At 27.9% G+C, this 8,927-nt stretch overlaps 1 long non-coding RNA gene across 1 annotated transcript; it reads left to right on the top strand.

The window, feature by feature from the left end:
- The first annotated feature begins 3,498 nt into the window (after window positions 1–3,498).
- Window positions 3,499–8,671, top strand: LOC135950194 (uncharacterized). The gene is made up of 2 exons (XR_010575939.1): window positions 3,499–4,200; window positions 8,466–8,671. It is a non-coding gene; the product is annotated as an uncharacterized LOC135950194 (long non-coding RNA).
- Window positions 8,672–8,927: the final 256 nt, after the last annotated feature.

The following is an 8,927-nucleotide window of genomic DNA, read 5'->3' as shown; positions in this document are numbered from 1 at the left end:
CCATTCGAATAAAGAAAAAGTACAAAAAGTCTCCCCCTAGAATTCTCACTGACTTAGGACCATGTATGCCTAATTTCATGTTTTAAGTCCAGTTTTATAGAAAATTCAAAAAGCACCATTAGAACAATAAAAAAGAACCTATAGTCCAGTTTTTATTTTTTGATAAGTAAAGAATACGATTAAAAAATGTACATAGCGTGCCAAAAAAGTACCAAAATACAGTTTTGACCCGCTTTATCTCCTAAAAGGTTCGAATTTCGAAAAAAATTTAATGGAGTAATATGCAATTTTAAGTTTTTTTGTATCTTTATTAGTTTTGAAGATAAACGTTCAAAAATCCCTTCTTAACGGATCGTTTTCGGGAGGCAAGAACTCACAGTTAAAATTTCATAATTCTAGCAGTTAATGTTAGCAGTTTAAACATTTACGGCCATTTTCACAATGTACGATTATTTCATTTTAACCGGGAAATTAACTAACTGTCGGTTTGTTTAACGGGGACCATTTAACCAACGGTTACCGATTTACGTTTCACCATCATTTGATTACTTAACCAAAACATTCAGTAGAAAGTATGGCAATAATGCATACATTTGTTTACGAAAAATAGTATAATGAAAGATTGAAATATAAAAAATTGTCTAAAAGACGGCATAAAAAATAATAATTTGTGTTTTCTTAGTGGTATAATAAAAAAACGTATAAAACTCAAAAATATTAAGGTGTATATAATAATAACTGTAAAATTTACAGAACAAACTGAACAACAATTACTGAAAACCAACAAGGAAAAGTGCACATTTGTTGTTTGGTTTGTAAGTGCAATATCCGGGTGGTATATGGATCACCCCGTGCAAAATTTACTTTTCTTCGCTTTACACTTTTAAAAATTATAAATATTACAAAAATATAAATGTTTTTCCATGTTCTTTTATTATATTTCTTACAATTAAGATGCTAACCGGCGAAATTTGTTCGGTTATATTTAACAGCAACTTTGTTGTTAAATAGTGTCAATTAAGAATTAATCGTACATTGTGAAATTCAAATTAGCCTAACTTGCGGTTAAAGTTCACGTTAACTTTTAATCGTACATTGTGAGAATGGCCGTTAGTGTTGCCATACTTACAATCAATGCTAATAACTACATGCTATCAACATTGTTGATAAGTAGAAGATCCTACTGATCGGCCTTCCTGAATGAAATATCTTTGTTCAAATGTTGTCTACAAAACTCTTCTATTAACAGCATTTATCAAGGGCTTATTTTGGGCAGTCCTTCCATAAAAATTTGCCTCGCGCAAAACCCGTCAAACCTAAATATTTTTCAACTTCATTCGTCAACTTTGGAGCACTTAAATTGTGGTTTTCTTTAACTTTACGGACAATCCATCACTTCTCTGCATTATTAAATATTTTTTTTGGCGCAGATCTACCCTTATCGTCTATTCTATTTTCGTGGCGAAACTTTTCTATAATGTGCTGGACAGTTGAGGAACTAATTGCAACAATTTCAAAAAATTATCGTTGGATTTTGCGCTGTTTAAAATGACGAATAGCGTATTTTCTTTTCTCAACTGTAGTTTGTTTTCCCATTTTAAAATTTAATATCTTTTCAACTTATTTTTATAAAAATTATTTAAAAATGACCTTAGCTTAGCGTCTAAACAAAAAAAGGTGCATTGCACCGTTATTTCATTATCAGATAATGTATAAACTACACTGCATCATTTAAGCTGTGAGTTTATTTTAAGGAGAAAATTCTTTTTTTCATTAATATTTCTTCAATTAGATGGGTATTTGTTATTTTTTCTTCCTCAGCATTATAATAGGACATCTATCATTACATTTTATATAAAATTTGTTTGATATACTGAATAAACATTGACTAATTTTCGATTTTCTAAAATAATTTTACCTGCATCAAATAAGCTGTGAGTCACTGTATATTTTTATGTTGTTCAAAAATGTTTGAAAATTTCCTTGGAATTTTTTTATGTTTTTCAGCTTCAAAATGCGAAAATATGCGCGAAATTGACACATTTTTTTGAACATGATAATGTTTATTAATGTTTTATCATGTTTAATGATATTTTTAAAATTTTCAGATATTGTTGATTCATCTTGAAATATTGGCCAATATATGGCTATTATACAAAAATTTTTGTTTTAATTCATTACACAATACAATTATAATGCAATTTATTATAAAATATTATTAAATTTATGTAAAAAAAGCAAAAATTTGCGTCATGAACAAATTAATAATATTTATGAACATGTTCTTGATCTGAATGAAAAATGTATTTATTACAAAAATGTATTTATTACAAAATTCATTCCAATTATGAATTTCTTTTTTCTGTGTATTGAATAAAAAGTATCCTTCTTTAGTAAAACTGAAATCATTTAGGGTAGTATTATAAAAACTGTATAAAAAGTCGAACAAAAATATATAGATAATGTTCAACCTAAATGAACTAAAGGATTTACTCCAAACTAATTTGTAAATTTTTTTTATCGTTTACCCACTAACTCTGAAGCTGTGCAAATGTAATTACCTCAGAAACAAAATAGTTTTGACTGTGGAAACTATTCATCAAGATAGCTTCAATAATTCACGAGTTACCGAATTATTTACAAAATTAAATGTTTCTTAACCACAGTGTCAGAGGTATGAAAAGGCTCAAGACATAGAGATGAGACACTTTGTTTTCTCAAACAAAAAACAACAACTTTTATGTATCATACAAGCACAAAATACTTTGACTAATATTTTTTGCAAGAGTTACGTTTCTATGTTATCCTATGACGCAAGACATTATTCATACATCAATAAAGTGCAAAGTTGTCAAAAGCTACATTTACAACTGCAGGGTAGGTACTTTTAACAAATGTTTAGCATAAAACAAATTGGGAAAATAAAAACAAAACAAACCACCGAATGTTTAGCACACCAACACATCCATGCACACACACAGCTGACACAGTCGCATTTAAGCAGAGCTGCTTTAACAAAACACAGAGAGAGAATGAATAACTCTTTTTTAGCAGAGAGGGAGAGAATAATTGTGTTTGTTGTTTTTTGTGAATTTGCTTTTACTAATGCGTTCGTTAGAATGGGCTTTTTCGTGTTCAAACGATTTGCACTTCATGTTTGGTTGGTTAGTGGTGGTGGTGAATGAGTGAGTGAGTGTGTAAAATTGAATAAGATATTGCGCTTGCTGCGCTCTCACGATTCTGCAAGCGCTTTTTATTTTTTTTATTTTAGGTTTTTATTTGCTTTGCTTTTTGCCTATTATATTGTTGTAGTTGTTATTGAATTTTTATTCAAACAGCAAAACGAAATCCACCTTTTTTGCTGACTACCCGAGGAGGTTGTGTAGTTGTTGTAAGCTTCCCATAGCATTTGAATAAGAATTCTCCGCATAATACTGAGTGAGTGTTTGTGGGTTTGTGTGCGACTGTATGAAATGAATTGTGTTTTTTGTTGTTTCTCTAATGCTCTGCTGGCGCTGCTGCTGTCATACGAGTTCGTTGTTAGTGTAGATTTTGCAGCGAACTCAGCTGCGTTAGCAGCAAAAGTTCTTCATGTACATTTCTTATGGGGTTTGACGCAGATTTGAAGCCCTGGGCCGTTGTAGTCGCATCGCTCTTATGTGGGAAAATACAATGTGAGTCGGATTTTTGGTTTGAAAAGGCATTTGAAATGTTCGCAGCAACTGCACAGTAAAACACGCTCGCAGAGAGCCAGATGGATGGAGTGCTACTAATTTAGCGAAAGAAACATACAGTGGTTTTTTGGTGGTAGAAGAAACGCAATTCACAATTTTCATGTTCGTCTATTCGGACCTAGGTTTCGGAGGTGCTCGCTCGCTTGTCGCAGTGTGTGCACTATATGTCTCGTAACGTTTTTCCTTAAGTTTTTGTTCAAATCACAAGCAAAATTATAAAAATTAAATTTTCTAAAAACAAAATAAATACAAAAAAAAAAAAAACACAAATAAACAAAACAAGAAAACCACAATAAAAAAAGTTAAAAAATTTTGTAAAACAAAAAATTACACGGCATTTTTCACACATATTAATGAAAATAAACACAATAATAACAAAATTTGCAAAAATAAAATTGTTGTAAAAAAGTGCATTCAAGAAACGCGCAGCAAACGAAAAATCAGTGTTTATATGACAAAAAAAGCGGTAATAAATTAAAATTTTTTAAAAAAGAAAAAAATATTTTATAAAAAAATTAAAAATAAAAAAAAACATCAGTGACAATAATGAATTTTTAAGTGCAATTTTATTTAAAAAATTATGTTTATGTATTAAAAAAATCAAAAAAAAAATATTATTTTATTTTAAAAATTATACCTATTTTCTGAGTGTATTTTTGAATGAAAAAATTATAATAAACAGTTTTCTTTGACACTGTAATTTTAATGGATTATTAAACCTCATCATCACTTTGTTTTTGCGGATTACTATTTTCATAAAGGATAAAGTTAAAGCTCAACAAAAAAACTATTTTTTACAATTCTCTTTCATTGTTAATTGGCGGCTAAGTATTTCTTTCCTTCTTCTTTCTTCTTCTACATTTTTAATTTACCCACACATGCTTATAAACTCTACACACGTACAAACACACACATACACTTTTGCATTTTAAGTTCCGGGGCTTCAAAAGTTTCCACTTTGTGTTTGAAATAGAAAAAAAATCATAAAAAGCCAGCTTAAGTGCAACAAATGTAAAAAGAAATCAAAGGAAAATTAGCGCAATTTTCGGGAAAAATATTGCAAAATAAATAAAGCAAAAAAAAGTGTTGTTTATTGGCGGCATTGCTGCAGAAAACAAAAATGAAGTTACAGTTACACTCGCAAAAAATTGCAAGTAGAATTGTTGTGAACAAAATTTAAAAAACTTCTACAAAATTATTGGATTATTGGTCAAAATTAAATGATATAAAACATTTAAAAATTGCAATAAGACTGTTTAAAATACCTACACATGCTATAAACAAATATTTGATTATAATTTTTTAAAAAGTTTAATATTTTTTATTAACAGAACTTAAAATTTCGTTTAACTTAAATTGTAGAATTTAATTTTAAAATATTTTCAAACTGAAAAATTTATTTTTTTTTAAAATAAAAAACTAGAGAAAGAAAATTACTTTTCTATAAATTTCCGCACTATTAAGTATTGAATAATTTAATTTTAATAAAAACTACTAATAGAAAAAAATAGATATTGTAAACGTAAAAAAATACTTTTAAATTTCAAGCCACGCTTAGTCGAAAGTAGAAATCATCGATAAATATATTTTTTTCGCACGATTATATACATACTTTAGTAGAGGATTAATGGACAAATTTTAATGATTTATTTCAACATAAACAATTCAGAAAGATTTTAATTGGAACTTTTGGGTAAAAACTAAAATTCGTCGTGAATCATTTATCAACCTTGTATGATCTCATGATTATATCTGATATTTGGGTACCACATGTGTATCCGAAGATTATCTGGGGCCATCAGAAAACCTAACACAAAAGGAATCGCAAAATTATTCATTTTTTTTGTTAACAAACACAAACGGCGAAGCGTTTTGCTTGTCTGCAGATACACCCAGAGTCTCTGACGGAAATCGAACCCGCAACCTTCAGAATAATAATCCAGCACACTATCGACTGGTCTATATTTCTAAGACTCACAAATTAAACATCTGTGGACTTAAAGCAAACCGAATTATCCGACAATAGCCAAATAAGTCCCATCCATCTGGATTTAAAAATTTACAGAGTTTTGCTATATTTAACTGCAAAACTCTGTAAATTTAGAATATAATTAGAATAAAATATAGTTTTAAAAAGATCCAAATGTTAAGAAAATCGTGGAAAAAGGTACAGAAGAAGTATGTATTTGCAGATTTAGATTTGCCGTGGACTGTAGTTTTTGAAGATTGCACTTGTTATTGAATTGAACGAAAATTTATTACAGATTCGTACCTATTTGAATTTTATTTAATTAATTTGTTAATTGATTTTGATTTTATATCCCTGTATTCTGATCTTTATGACAATGAAACAAAACTGACAATTTAATTTTGTAACTGTTAAAGATCAGTCAACAATATTTTCTTTGTGAAAGCTATGAAATAACAGCTGAGGTTCCATATCAAATTTTTAATTAATAAAATTGGTTGCAGAAATTATCTTTTGAATTTTTTCTACTTTAGACCAAATATTGCTTTATTTAAGCTGTAATTTTTGTGTAGGTACGTGAATGATTTTTCATTAGTTAAAATTTTTTTAATGGTTTGTGGTTGTAGAGAAGTGGCTAGGAATCTGTTGTAGGAATAATGAAAAAATCAGCATAATAAATTAGAGCAATAGAATGTCAATACAATTTGTGAAAAAAAATTTCGCCAATTTTTTCGAAACGGCTTTCAGAAAAATTATTTTTATTACTTTTTTATAATTATTTTAGATTTGTCTTTAACAGCTTATTTTTTTGATCAGAAATTGGTTTAAAACATGACACAACAATATAATGTACACTCAGTAGAAAATAAATTCTCAATTATACAATTCTTATAACATCAAACAAAAGAAAATATGAAAAAAAAATAAAAATCAAAGTTTGGCGTTATAGGGCTAAATATTGAAAACTCTCCCTAGTGATTCTACCTTCTACAATTATTGTATCATGGTTTTAAAATTTTGTAGGCACCAAAGTATTATTTTTCTTTGTAAATCAGTTTGTGTCGAAAATTATATGTTGAATCATTCTTAAAGTGATTTAAAAAAGTCACTTTTTAAAAATGATAACAAGAAATTGGTATACATACCTACCTACCACCTAAAGATGTAATGAATATGAAAAATTATTTAAATTTGTTAGTTTTTCTTAAGATTTTAATTCTTATAGAAACTTATAACAGCTGATTTTACTTATTTTTTTAACTTTTAACTAACATTTTCCTCAGAGTGTTTGTTTGCAATACCAAGTACTCACACTCTTTTATTTTTCTTCATATTATGGTTTTTTTCTTATTCAAATTAAATTTTTTAATGCTTATTGAAGCATTATTCTTTTTGTTGTACTATTTTTTGTCTTTCTTTCATTTTGACTCATGCAAGCGCAATCCTGTTTCTAACTTTTTTCATATGCAAAAAAAAGCAGCAACAAGAACTTTCAGCAACAAAAAAGAAAACGAAAAAAGTAAAAACTGCATTAAACAACTTTTAATAAAACAAACAAAATCAAACAACAGCAATAATAAAAAAAAAATATAATAAAAATGAACGTAAAATAAAAGCAACAAAAACAAATCAAGTTTTTTATATACAATACAAGCAAAACCACCACAAATACAAAAAAAAATACTGCACAAAAAGTCCTACAAACAAAATAAAACAAAGTAAAAACCAACCCCCTGCTCTTATTCGGCAAACAAAACAAACAAAAAAAAACATAAAGAAAAAACTCTCTTTTGATATTACACCAATAAAATACATAAATAACAGCAACAACAAGCAAAAGCCGCATGCAAAGTGTACGAATATACCGTTGTTGTAGTTACTCAGTAAACGAGTAATAATCACGATGATGATGATGACGATTATTACTCAATCCTTGTAAAACGAGTACTCGTGTAAAACAACAACAAAGACATAAGTTTTCTTGCATTATTTACGGCTGCTGCTTTCTTTTCACATTTATTGTATTTGTATCTGTGCATGTGTTGAAAAACTGCAATGCTGCAGTTCTCCATAAATTTACAACCACCATGAACCTGGGCTTAGTTGTAATGAAATACTTTGTAAAATATGAGCATATTGCACATTTTCATATTCTTATTTGATATGAAAAATATTTGTTTTATTTTCTTTTAGGTTTTTTTGATTTATTCTCCTGAACAGGGTGCATTTTGTAACCCCTAAATCGAAAGAACGTTAATTCTAATTGGAAAAAAGTGAATATACAGAGAGAATTTTTAATGCAGTACTTAGTAAATGATTTTCATTTATAAATTAATTAGAAGGGCAGTTTTTTTAAATAAAATTTCAAATACTTATTAAACTTAGAACAATATTTTAAAGGAGCTAGGCATGTTAAACTGATGATGGTCCAGAGATTACATTCGGCGACAATTTATTTTTTCAGAAGTGTAACTTTTTGGAAGGCAATCAATATTGCCCGGTGTTATCATTTTATAAGTCGATCTGATTTTGATCGTCTGTCTTTCTATGTATGTATTCTTGTAATTAACCATCGAATTGAAATTGAATTAAATATGGTGTTTATTTTGGAATATGATTATTTTTTACGACATATTCAACAGTTTTTTTTTCAAAACACTCAGAAAATTATTCAGTTAACTTAATTAGATATTTTTTAATTAAATTTTAGTTGCAACTCTATAAAATTACTTAACTTTACTCTTTTTTTTTACCTGTTACAGAAATTTTGTTTATGCAAACAAACGCCATTTTAACCGATAAATGACAGATTCTCATTTTGGAACAAAAATGTCAACGGAGGAAATGCAGCAGACAGCATTAACAACAACTACAACAACAACATTAAGCATCAATAAAAATAATGCAGCAATTTCGAAAGGGCAACAAATCTCAATCAATCACCAAGAGAAAACCCTAAAAGTTGTAATGTGAAAATTAAATAAATTCAAAACATGAAACATTTTTGGCATACAAATTAAACAAAATTCATAACAAAAGTTTCAAAATAAAAATTAAACAAAATTTAAATTTCAATAATAATTGGCTTAACTAAAAGAAAAAAAATTTCAAAATAATTCTTGAAAATAAAACCACAAAGTTTGGCTAAACGAAAATATTAAACATTTTTGGGCAATACAAAAGAAAATTTCTTTTATTTTCTAACAAAAAAATAAAAAAAAAGT

Source organism: Calliphora vicina, chromosome 2 (assembly GCF_958450345.1).
Source record: "Calliphora vicina chromosome 2, idCalVici1.1, whole genome shotgun sequence".
Classification (NCBI taxonomy): Eukaryota; Metazoa; Arthropoda; class Insecta; order Diptera; family Calliphoridae; genus Calliphora; species Calliphora vicina.
Note: the sequence above shows the minus strand (reverse complement) of the source record. Positions and strands in the feature narration are given on the sequence as shown.